The following is an 11473-nucleotide window of genomic DNA, read 5'->3' as shown; positions in this document are numbered from 1 at the left end:
TTCGGTCGACTGCTGGCACCTACAGCAACCTGAGAGATTTTTATCGTCTTAGGTTTTGTGCCCTTTGACTCCATGTTTGGAAGAGAAATTCCTCATCTGACAAAGTTAAAAAATAAACAGAATATTAAACAAACAAAAAACAGCTGTATCTAATTAGAGACATCGCATCAAATTAACCTATAAAGCTATCCTCTAAGAGAATTTGGCATCCTACACGTAGCACCCATAGAGATACATGTTAGGGGTTCATCTGTGTGAATCCAAATTGAGGGAAATTGTCGACACATGAACAAAATAATATGCTCTTCAAGATAAAAAATCAAAAATCGCAAAAAAAAATAAATATCATAAAATCACAACGAATCCCACGACTCCCAAAGCGAAGGAGATCCTTATGTCAAAGCCGGGGATGGGGAGGCGGAGGTGGGGGGTGGAGGGGTACACACACACACCACACACCCACACATCCACACTCACACTGAAAGGCTGAAAGGTGCGTTCTGCAACCCTGGATAAATAGCGAACTTTCCATCTGCATAAAGCAATACGTGCGGAAGTAGGCCTATCAAGCAAGTATACATGACAGGGCTCACCGGGTAAATAATCCCCCATAGAGACGTGTGTTAAATTTCAAATTTCAAAAAATTTCTGTAAAATAGCTGGGAGAAATGAGGTGTTTCAGCTTCACTAACCTGGATAAGTGAGATATACCCCTTTCATCCATCAAATTTCCAGGGTAGGTTCTTCTGCTCAAATTCTGTCCAAGGGTCCGCAAAGCCAGACTACATGTTCTTGTCACTCAAAAATCACCCTATTTTCCGTACACGTACCCAATGAAATATAGTCCCCTCAAATTCCATCAGAAAAGCTTTCATCTTCCAACCAAAATGCAGTTTGTAGAGGAATTCATGCTCAATATCTACAGCTATTCAGTTTTTTGCCAAACTACATCATTGATTTTTAATTAATTTTTTTCTTCATTTATTTTGGTATCTTTGGTACGAATTTGTGAAGGGGTCTGGGACAGTCCATTTTACTTAGAGGTGTGAGCCCTACACTTGCTCGGCGATGAGTATTATGCCTGAAAGTATACATAATGCATAGGACGACGCAGTTTCCAGGTCTGGGCAATGGAAGCACCTGCCTCGAGCATGTGCAGACACCATCTTTTTTTTTCTTCTTCTTTTTTTTTTTTTTTTAGTTAGCGTCGTCTGAGCGTTCGCGTCGTTTCAGCGTTCGCGCCACAGAACTAAAGCTGGCTTATTATGACGACTAGCTGCGCAAAAATATGAGCAACTGGGTATACTGAGCGTATAGCTTGTTGGAACAAAAACAAAACAAACACGATAAAACCAAAAACTAGAGTGATGTTAGGAACTCAGCCAACAATAAACGCTTATTGCATTTTGTAAAAGCAACGAACAAACAAAACAAACATTAAACAAATAGACTGAAAGGATTATGGAAGGTCGATATACGTTTCATCGTATCATTTGATTTAAAACAAAGTTTGTGGTTCTTTTCATTTGATGTAGTGTAATTACTAAAGTCAACATGGATATAATAGAATGAATTTGGCTTAACAGCCATTTACCCCCCCTTCCCGCAGTACCACCTTTCTGCACTAGCTTCAGAATATCATATTATGTAGGACCCAGTAGCGGATCCAGAGGGGGGCGCAACCGGCGCACGCCAGCCCCCCCCCCCTTTTATTTTTCGTAAAAAAACAAAAGAAATAAAAAGAAAAACAATGAAATGAAGCCCGGAAGTAGCACCAGAAATATTAGTCACCCCCCCCCCCCCCCTTTACAGAATTCCTGATCCGCCCCTGGGGCCTACCTATTTTGTTAAAATAAAATGATTTGTTATAGTTCCCTATATCAATAGAAGAAATTAAATGACTGCCAACAGGTAAATAACTCCGGTTATATGTATCATTCTAAGATCTTTCGTTAAATGCCAAGTAGTGGGCTTAAGTGGGGTGAAATCAAAGTTCTAATAATGGGGTCGAGATCGTGGGGTTCGTTCCTTTTATAAATTTTTAGTAAGCTAGAATGCGTGTGGATTAATGCAGCAGATTGTAAAAACACAGTGACCAGGCGATTGTCGTAAAGGTTTGGATAATTTAGACGAATAGATTTTTCTGATGAAAATGTTCCAAAACTCGTTAATCACAGAGGAAAATGGATGAAGCAATCATAAATATTTGAGTTCTGATTAGATGATCTTAATTGTTTGTTCTATAATGTTTGTGATTGAATTTTGGTGTCTTCTATAAAGTACGAGTCATTGCTTGCTTTCACTACATTAACTGATATGAGAAGAGAGTGATTAAAGAAAAAAAACTGAAATACTTTATAGTGGAAAAATAGCACTACATTTTGGAAAGAATACTTTCAGGCATAATGACAAACATCTTAAAGCTCATTGCCTAGCAAGTGTAATGTATACTTCCTTCAAGTTTATTTCCGAACGTATTGCTTTTTTCAAGACCTTCTGACAAAAGCATGTATTCACAAATAGATGTACATGACATTCAATTCAAGGACCTCGATGACCAAAAAGGGCAGACGATCTGATCAGGCGGTTATGAAAGAAGCAAATAGTAAAGACATGAAACAACTGTGATTGATAAACTTACCTGCAGATGTGAGGAGAAAAACGCTGGTGCTACGCAAAGATAAACGTCATTGTTCCGTTATCTGATCGCGCATAAAGTGCTATACTGTATAGAAACTCTCCGATATTGAAAACTAAACAATATGACAACAGTCACTTTCTTACCAGGTGTCCAAAGCCAACAAATACATAACAACTGAGTCACTTTACCGTTTTATGCTGTTCTCGCAGTCACCCTGCCGTAGCTATACACTTTATCATCTGCCGTATGTTACCGGCGTGACAAGTGCACTTATATATTGCACTTTTGAACATACTGATATGAATGCGCGACAAGAAAGTAGGTTCGTTTGTTTTTGACTGCTATCGTTTATTCCTTCTGAATGTCACGTACCATCTTGACTGAAGCGATAATCTGATCTGAGACAAACTTTGAGAGACTTGCTTAATTACTCTCGGTAAGCGTACTTGCTGATGCTGTAATTGTCATCAGTGTCATCATGACTATAAAAGATGTTAGACACGGATATTAGGTCTGAATACTTAGACTATCTGCACCGTGGTGTTGACTATGATATTAAAGTGAACTTCACTCAAGTTCGGGTTAGCAATAAGTTAAAACTTTCAAATCAGGCTATTTATGTCGACAAACACCTCAACCAAATCTGACGAAAATAATAGAATGTCTCTTGTTGTCCTTTTTTTATATGAAATTTATTTTTCTCTTTCAAGGACAAAATCAGATGAAAATGATAGTTCAGTTCAGTTCCAAGGCATTGCAACAAATATAAATAGCATACATACTGATAACATGCGATCAATATTGAAAACGCTGAAGGCACATCTCTAGAAGAAGAAAACAGTGACTGTTATCTAATTTTAACACATCATAAAATTACTTTTCTCTTTGTCCTGAATAGTAAAAACATACACACGTTGATTCAGTTTTATGAGACTTGGACAAGCCTTCCTTTAGCTTAATAAGCCTTACATCTTGCTCAAGTCAATTTAATGATTTAACAACTATTGAATACCCAAGGTTATCTCATGGCTGAGTGAAAAGTGCTGGATAACTGATGTGAAGGATAATTTTTCCATGTTACAATCAAGAAAGGATTCTTATTAATATGTGTGTGCAGCATAGATTAATGGCAGATCTTTGTGTGGCAATGACATCATCTTTTCTAATTTGCATATTTATGTAAATTTAATGCCATCAGAGACAGCACAAAGCATGTGGCAATTTTAAAACTTTGACTTATAATTTGCGTGCCAAATGACATCGAATCATTTGGACTTACTTTCCATTGAGTCAACTTCAACAATACCTGGTGGTTCACTTTAATATTTGGGTAATCCCAAAGTATTGCGCAATTCATGGCGCATTAGTCGCAGCGTTGGGCAACGTGTGCTCGGCCCGCTGTCGTCTGCGTGCAATGATTCTCTTCTATCCATCAATACGTACGCAACTTTCCATGACTCATAAACAGTAACAGAGACGGGGAACCCCCGAAATAAGAATAATGTAGGAAAATGACAGAAAGAAAACTAAAATACAGATGACTGGACTAACCATGGGTGCCTGGATACTTATCACCTTATTTTTTTTTCAGGGTACTGGTAATAGTGTCACGAAAAATAAAGAAATTCATATTGAAAAAAAAAGGAACATGAACGCGTAGGTCCACATCAATTAATTTACTAGACAATAAATAAACAAAAACATGTATGGATAAAACACAGGGGTACATTTCTTATTATTTATCCCGACGTTAATCAACAGATGGCGCTATAAAGGTTGATGAAAGAATAATCCGTCGAGTTATCGCAAATGCGTGAAGAGACTAGAAATGATTTTTTTTTTTTCAATTGTACAGCGATATTTGATCTTCACCTTTCCTTTCACCCTTATCATTTCAGGAATTCATTTCTATCCTTCCATGTTACACTGCCAATCAGTCATGGGAATGCATAGATGATGCTGCACCTCCCCCTCCCCCCCCCAAAAAAAAAATCCAAAACAAAACAAAAAACAAAAACAAAACAAAAACAAAAACAAAACAAAACAAAACCCAAAAAAAGAACAAAAAAAAAACATTTCACCAAAATAAGAAATAAAACGGATTTTAATCTAACATCACATCGCATCCTGGTCGCTGATGATGATATACGATGACTAACTTTTTTGGTGGCTTGTTCTGAAACACGTGATAAAGCGTTTTAATGACATTTTAGGTTTTTATCACATTTATATATATATATTATATATATATATATATATATATATATATATGATATATATATATACTGTGTTTTTAGTTTATCTACCTGAATCCCATGTCTGAATATTTTTCTGTCTTCACGTCTGTCTTTGTATATGCTATGATTTTTGCTTTTATGTTCAAGATTTACTTAAGTAGGGCCACATGGCTGGCGTTTGTTTGAGATACACTGTTCAGCTGTATATGACTGTAGCGAGAACGGATGTTAAAGATGTCAAGGATAAAGCTGTCCGTAAAGTTACGAACAACTTACGAACGACTGGTGATCAGTTCTTGTGATGAATTATTGAAATTCTGATAAGTATAGCACATCAGAACTGATTACCAGTCGTTCATAAGTTGTTTGTAACTTTACGAACAGCTTTATGAAACAGGGTCCAGCATTATAAGGCCATACCTCAAAAGTGATTTCTAACAACGCTATTTTATTGAGAAGTGAAAAATAATATCAGTCAATAAAAAACATGAAACTGCTGGGTATACAAACTTACGCCAAAATACATGTACCGAGCTGGACAAGCATAACCAGACAGCAGTTGGTTTCATATTGCCCTTTGCATTACTATACACAGATTTACGATTTTTTCTCTCTTTTTACAATGTAGTTAATTTGAAACATGCTACTCATAAACTCTAAAGTTCACAATGGATATAGACCAAGATAACAGGTGTACAGTAATAAGCAAAGGAAACTTAAACCTTGTAAAATGGGAGAAATTTTGTCCTTTTATTAATAATATATCTTTGTTAGGATCATTAAACATGTACACATGTTCATAATCATACTATTGCTGCTGAATTAACCTTTCAAGTTGACAAATAAAGTTAAGGTCTGTATACAGGCATTGATGTAAGAGCCTACCTTGTACCTTTTCCCTATCATAGGGCACATCAAGGCTGTCGTATACATAATTATGTGCAGTTGGGGGATATTCTATGAAAGCAAATGAAATTATTTCACAAGATGTTTTACCTCTCACTGGCCGCAAATATATCTATTATTGTAACATTACTCTGTGTGTGTGTGTGTGTGTGTGTGTTTAGAATGATATCAAATACGACAATTTCTGCTTCTGTTGACACTTCATAAGTTGACAGTATGCTCCACACAATTTTAACTAAAAAAGATGACATGAAACCAATCCTCGACAGTTAACAAACTGCTGCAGTACAGTGTAATCCAATAAAAAGACAACCTGGTGCACTGCGTGAGACTATTGTTGTTACAAGGTATATTATAACAACATTTCAAAACAACGCAGTAAAAATCCAGTCCCCCAAATTAAAGTCTTTGGTGCAAAATTCCCTTCTGTGAACGAAATTTTCGATATATCGAAATAATACTGTCGGTCCCGAGGACTTCGTTGTAATGGGAGTCGCCTATTGTAAATCGTACAGTAAAGATCATGGTTATTCATCTGTATACATCTATATTCACTAAAAGCTTTTTTTTGTATGTTTTTTTTTTTCTTGCCAGCCTTATGTGGAAAAAAAAAGTCGGTGAAAGAGACAATTCTTTTTTATTATCATTGATGGCAATGTGCATGACGTAATGAAGTGGGGTGCTATTCCATTTTTTGTTTTGTTTTGTTTACCAGCATAATAATAATGCAAAAGCCCGACCACAAGGCATACCTACACTAAAGTTCTTGTTCACAGTATTTTGTCTGGAACAAGAAGGAGTCAACATCAAGGGTTGGGTATATGTGTTGGATGAAATACACAGCATTGGACATGTAATTCACTTCAAGACTGATCAAATACTCACATCTTCAAACTACCTTTCTCTTGTGACGTTATAGCATACTTTAAGGATCACAATGGAACTGTTTAAAATGACTTTTGCTGCATATTAAGGAGATGCATTGTACACACAGAGAAAACGGTGTAATCAATAGATACAATTACTAACTTTAGTGTGCGAGTGTGTTCATGGCAGATTCAAAATTCCCACATCACTACTGCACATGCGTCTGTTTTCGTGAGCAAAGTAATATGAAAGAACAACAAATTACTTGCCTACGAGATTATAAGCACTCACGTCAAATTCTATATAAACAATTTTCACACGCACACGATACAATGTACATATATAACTACAAATTATATTACTAGAACCATTTACATCAAAATGAAATTCTTTGTGTTGAGTGGATATTTTACTTTGAATGTAATATATAGGTACATATTTCTGTTCAGGTATCATACATATAAACATATTTAATACAAACGTACTACAAAATTCTCTCGACGCATAAAATGTTGCTTTTTATGAACTCATCTGATGGTATAGTTACTGCAATGTGACTCGTTCAAAGTGTACTTTCGAGCTCTGATGAATCTATTATCTTCCAAACTTGAACAGTCTTGGAAACAAGAATCAACAGTTGCTATCATACCCAGGACTAAGGTCTTGGCATATACATAATGCACATTCCATTTGCCATGAAAATTATTTCTCCATCTTCACAAGAAGGCCTCGAAATTTTCGCTACCATTGCGCGTTTATTTTCCGGTAGGATGTGGTACAGTAGTTGAAAATAATATTCTATATTTTGACAAGGGAAGCACTTGACTAGGTATGAGTCTAATTCAGAAAAATAACGTGTATACCACTTAAGATGAATAAGATAAAGAATCTCGTCTAGTCTTTGATAAAGACCCTCTCTAACTGCAGCAGGAGTATAAAGTGTTCAATAGATGCTTTTTGGTTTTGTTGTGCTTACTATACCCTCATAGAATTCCTGACGAATAAACCATTCTAAATTATTAAAGGGATGGTACAGTTCTGGTGAGATGGGACCTCAGGTTTCCAACTTTTTATGATAATTTCTTTTTTGAGATAATGAGAAATTACCTCTTATGAAATATGGAAGAGCTTATAATTCTAGGAGGAAACTTCAAAATTTATTTGATGAAAATTGGTTTTGAAATGGTTGAGATATCTAAAACAAGCGGTCCTAAAAAAAGGTGGGCCCCACATTATATTAGGGTCGCTTTGTTTTACTTTGTTTTTGGATATCACAGCCATTTCAAAACGGATTTTCATTTAATAATCTTTGAATTGCTCCTAGAATTGTATGCTCTTTAACATTTCATAAAGTGGTCTCTAAGAATCTTGCAAAAAGTTAAAAGTTGAATCCTCACCTCAACTAATACTCCACTATCCCTTTAACGATGCAAAATGACACGAACAAAAATAGTCATGAAAATGTTGATAAACAGGTAGGCAAGTCTTGTCCCTGGTGCGTGTGTGTGTTTCAGCTATGATTTTCCCGACGTTCACAATCCGATATCAAATTTGTTATCTCCGGGCGTAGGAAATTTACAGCGTTTGATTTTAGTAACGCTCTCAGCTGCAGGACCACTGTACGGAATAATAAGCAAAAGATGTGATTGTTAGTTTAGAAAATAATCAAATAAAAAGGAAATCATGTGCTATGGATCATTCAAAAGTGAAAGACAAGCCCTGAAAACAACGATAAGTATTGTATATAATTTTCTCGTCAGTCTAACATATAACATTGTACAAAGTCTCTGGAATCAAAACAGTTTTTTTTTTCATTGATTTTTGTAATTATTATATACATATATATATATATATATATATATATATATACATACAAACATACAGTATATCTAATATGAATATGTTCAAATTCTTCATAACTAGCCATCACTAAAAAGTCTATAAAAGTTCACTCACACACACACACATAATATGTCCGTCAGATTATTATAGATGTATAATTATCTAGGCATAGACAAGTATATGCCACTTTTCACGATCATTTGTGGTTGCACATCATGATTATTGCAAATGTTTTCACATACTATCACTCCCAAATTATCACTTGAATTGCAACATCATTACACTGCAGATAGACTATCAAGGTTGAAATTATACTTAAAAACCAAAAACAGGGTGAAAGAACGCACTGTGCATTTCATAATTGTGTAGACAGATTTACGTACCGCCATTGTCAATGACGTCTTCCCGGAAAAACGCGTGACGATCGATGATGACGCGAATACATTCTAGAGCGTCCGTCAAGACCGACGTGTCTCCCGGACTCAGAAGATTACCGATATCAGCAATCGCTCCGATGTCGATCAGGTATCTTGAAAAGGAAAATGAGCATCGTTAGAAGACAAAAATGAGCGTGGTAGAGGCGTTAGAGCGCGTGGACACACACACACACACACACACATACCACACACACTTTCACCTAAAACATCTTTTTCGTTGACCATCATATGAACACTATGTTGAACTAAAAAGCTATGCAGTTTTGATTGATCTTATTTCTGCATGTTTTTTCGTACATGTAACATATGGTCAGAAGTACAAAGTACATGTATTGTAATTGCGTACAGCGTTGTCTACAGTTGAAACTGGTATCACAGGTGATTAATTCAATGCACTGTACCTCATATGGAATCTTGACTTTTCAAGCTATAGTAAGATATGTTTGCGTTGGCACATGAAAGGAGTAAACTCACCCTTTAATAGATAAAATCGTTTTGAAGCAAATACAGAATATTTTCATTTCGTATATCAGCACTATGTATGGATGGTTTATCGATTTTTTTTTTCAACCTCTGATGGTTGGAATATAACATTGTCTTTCGCTGCCGGTTTCAGACGAGACAGGTGTAGATTATGAATTAAACTAAAGTCAACTAATTTCAGAGTACATAATCAGCATGGTGTCGACTGCATTCACGGGAACCTACTTAACATGTGAGGCGTCTCCATTCCACAGGAAGTTTTGAAGGACAAGAACAGCTTCCCTCTTCGCCTTGGATGCCAACCCGTCTAGAACTCCGAGAACTTTCGGAATAATCTCGCTCTTGATCGTGGCCTGGTGATAGTAGTATGCAGGTGAAATAGAAAAGTCACGGAAAATCTCTGATAAGGGAATAACCTTTGGTTGACGAGCAGGCAAAGACGTGATCAAAAACTAAATGCGGTCATTCTCGAGTCTTCTCATGATCATGAAGGCAGAATTAGGAATGACAATGCCCTGTATTCATAAATAATTGTCTATCACACACACACACACACACACACACACACACTCTCCCTCTCTCTCTCTCTCTCTCTGTCCATAATATATATATATATATATATATTATATACATATATACTAGTACATGCTAATATACACTCAGCAAAAAAAAGGAAAGTAAACACTTTTTTAAGTTTATATTTCTCATAGAATATTTGCTTAAAAGAAAATGTATTATATACCATTATTAAAGGCAATTAATTGGCTATCAGCCAGGTAGGTCGTAAAAAAGCGAAACTCTACCCATGAGTGAACACTCAGTTTTGCCCTCCACGGCACAAAAGGAAAAATTGCAAAAATGAACAAGTTGTCATTCATGCGTAAGTACTCTTCAATAGAACAATAAGAACAAAAGACAAATTTTACAGGATTACATACATAAATTAAGTTGCAAGAATAAACCTTTGATCTCTATAACATCTTTGAAGACCAACATACCAATATGGCCAAAATTAGGGGGGGGGGGAATGGAGAATCTTGGGCCAAATCCAAATTCAAATGAAATAAGAGAAGGAACAATATCTACAAAATGGAAGAAATTTTAATCTTTTTTCAAAATTAGGAAAATTGTAAATAATTTTTTGTTCTCAAATTTATCTCATGAATCCTTAAATTAATAAATAAAAAATGTGAAATAAAGATTATTTTTTACTTAATCATCTTTATGCTGTTACTCCGTATATGCCGTTTGAACTAATAAGCGACCTAAATTCTCATTTTCACCCTTTAGTTTCCTACTTTGTTTTTGAATGAGGTTAAACAGAGATAAAGAGAACAAAAACTTGTTTTTGCTATAATTTCAGTCATGTCTCTCATTGTGTTAAACTAGCTTTTTGTTTTTGCTGTCATTGGTATCTTGAAGAGCATTGCCAAATGAAAGATAACATGTCAAATTTTGCAATTTTTACTTTTGTGCCTTTGAGGGCAAAGATGAATGTGTTCACTCATGCGTAAAGTTTCCCCTTGAATTAATCTACTATAGCTTGATAGCCAATTACATTATTTCTAATATAGTATATAACATATTGACTTTCATCAAAATCTTCTATGAAAAATACTAACTCGAAAAAGTTTTTACTTTCTTTTTCTTTTGCTGAGTGTATACATGTTATGTTTATAAATACATTGTATACTATCTATATCTATATCTCTCACTATATGTATGATATAGATTAGATAGATATACCAAGATATAATTTACGTGTAAACCTCCTGAGGCACTTTGACTCACGGGATACGTATTAAGTACGTGACGTATACTAAAAGCTGCTATAACGCACCTGTAATTGATCTTTAGTCCCGGCTGTTATATTAGAAAGGGCAAACAACGTCTTCTCTAGTATCGATTCATTCCGATTGTTGTCGAGGAGATGACCGAACTTTTCTAAAGCTCCTGCGTCGATTACCGCCTTTGTCGAAATAAATGAAAAGTGCAAATCATGATTTGAGCACGTACAGTACTGTGTGCAATTTTACATTACAGATCTAACGGTATATGCA

At 35.5% G+C, this 11473-nt stretch overlaps 1 long non-coding RNA gene across 1 annotated transcript; it reads right to left on the bottom strand.

Moving 5' to 3' along the window:
* Nucleotides 1-8882: 8882 nt before the first annotated feature.
* LOC139723893 (uncharacterized) lies at nucleotides 8883-11381 on the bottom strand. The gene is made up of 3 exons (XR_011710392.1): nucleotides 11254-11381; nucleotides 9639-9766; nucleotides 8883-9022 (listed from the first exon to the last, which is right to left on the bottom strand). It is a non-coding gene; the product is annotated as an uncharacterized lncRNA (long non-coding RNA).
* Nucleotides 11382-11473: the final 92 nt, after the last annotated feature.

Source organism: Diadema antillarum, unplaced genomic scaffold (genome assembly GCF_040938485.1).
Source record: "Diadema antillarum isolate AM-2024a unplaced genomic scaffold, OU_Dant_1.0 scf00000015, whole genome shotgun sequence".
Lineage (NCBI taxonomy): Eukaryota > Metazoa > Echinodermata > Echinoidea > Diadematoida > Diadematidae > Diadema > Diadema antillarum.
The sequence above is the reverse complement of the archived record's forward strand: the minus strand, read 5'-3'. Positions and strand labels throughout refer to the sequence as shown.